We start from the raw sequence: 2117 nt of genomic DNA, 5'->3' as shown, positions 1-2117 counted from the left end.
GCCAGGGAAGAACGACGTGTTCTACTCTGCCGGAGACGGGTACACGTCGGGCACATCTGTAATCGAGGGATTCCTGAGGAGCAGCCTCGGTTTCATCAGCGCGCTTCCAGCTGTGTGTAGGTAATATGCTTCGCCGCAGAGCTTGCATATTAGGGTAACTTAAGAGCCGCGTGCTTTCCTTTCGTTTTAATAAATGTTACGGGCTTACATCGAAATAATTTCCAGACTGCAAGTTTAATAATTCGCGTGCGATACCCACGACGATCGTGTTTGAAGATCACGGGGGTAGTAAAAATACCGAGCATTCAGCCTCTGATTGGCGTGATGAATTTGACGTTGTACTCATTATCGAAGCAAAATGGTTCTGCTCAAAGCTTTATAAAAATGCAGAAACCCTTTGTGAGGAGAAATTCTTCGTACAATATTTTATCTACCTTTTGCCACCCGCTTATGGCAGTATCATCAATACATAATGGTTGAATTGGAGCCGCAAAGGCGTTTTTTTTTTTACCTCTAGAGGCAATATTGCGTTTAGATTTCAGCGGCCTAATCAGGCTACATTCTAGCATATTTTTTCCGAACTTTCAGGAGAGCGCGTCGAAAAGCCATGGTGGGAGCTTCCTGGTTCGACCATGTCGGAGAGTCCTGCAACAGATGCCGGCTGCGTGCGCAGTCATTTTATGACGCATCTAGCCAACAGCCAGTGCAGTCTCTCTGCGGAACAAGCCGCTAGACTACGGGCATGGAATTGGTACACCACACAGAGAAGCCGTAGGCGACGACTTGAAGTACCTTGCATAAAATGAAGGTCTTGCTCTAGCATGTAAAAAATATATGCAGATGCAACGCGCATCTTGAAATTTACGTAAAGTGGAACTGTATGCTATAGATATGCCCACTTCATTCCTGCGTTGAAATATTTATGACTGCTATATTGGAAAAAGAAATATTAGCCAACGAGAGAAAATTTAGTACGAACGGGGGGCAAATTTTATGTCCGATGCCTGTGCGCACGAAGGAAAATGCATGGGGACAATGTATTGTCTTTGCTAAACATTATTTCTGCAAGGGCTCGAAAGCGCTATAAGGCCATTGTCCGCTGTGTTTTTCAGTGTTCTAGTGGAAGTGCTCGAGACACCAGGTGCACTGTCGTTTAAAAGAGAGGCCATGTTATAGGATATGGTAGAAGAATGTGCAGCGCTTCTCAGTTGAATGAAAACGCTGCACAAAATTTCTGACTACTCCTTTTGTTTCTATTTCATGCGTTCCGGGTGGTACGTAGTAGCTTTTCCCGGTGTCCTGGGTCATCTAGACAAGGCACCTTATTCACATTTGGGGAAAATAAGCGCTAAAGCTGACGTGTGCGCCAAGTTCAACTAGTGGGGTTAAATATGGCCTTTGCAGTAAATTAGTTATTCAGATGCTCGGGAGCCCTATAAGTGTGTTTTATGAACGGGTGCGGAATTTAGTCCAATGTCCTGAGAAAAAATAGCGAATACGAGGCATTATTACGGTCGATGCGCTCGCGAAGGTAAATATGAATGGCTGAAGCGCAGCCTTTTCGAATTCCTTCATCAAAGGATCGAAATGAAGATGCATGCCTGCATTAAGTGGAGTGGAGCACCTGAAAGGATGCAATTTTTTCGCAGGTACGCTCACACACACAAATTTAGATTGAGTTGATAGCGGATAATGGTATAAGAATTATGCATGACATGTTGTGAAGCGCTAAGAGACGCCTAGACGACGTCGAAATGGCGTCAAAAACATGGGAGCACGTGCCCCGTGGAGCCTGCATCACCTACAACAAGGAGGACACTCGTGGCGCAGAAACAAAAAGCAAATCAAGAAGAAAACTACGGATGAGCAAGCGCCACAACTGAGCGCGCAGCGAATCGGCAGATACCGCGAGTGGTTTGTGCAGAGGAGACACCATCAGGTCGGCAGAGCACACGGAGCCGAGAAGCGCAGCAAGGAAAACGCGTTCGCTTGGGTCGGACGTCAGCGTTTGGGAGGCGAACAGCTGTCGGAGAGACCTGTGGTCGAGCGCCAACGCACGAGGGGACTTCTAAACGGCGCGTCTTCCGCTCCCGTCAAGCAGACGACGAAACCGGGTC

This window comes from Dermacentor variabilis, chromosome 5 (genome assembly GCF_050947875.1).
Source record: "Dermacentor variabilis isolate Ectoservices chromosome 5, ASM5094787v1, whole genome shotgun sequence".
Taxonomy (NCBI): domain Eukaryota; kingdom Metazoa; phylum Arthropoda; class Arachnida; order Ixodida; family Ixodidae; genus Dermacentor; species Dermacentor variabilis.
The sequence above is the reverse complement of the archived record's forward strand: the minus strand, read 5'-3'. Positions refer to the sequence as shown.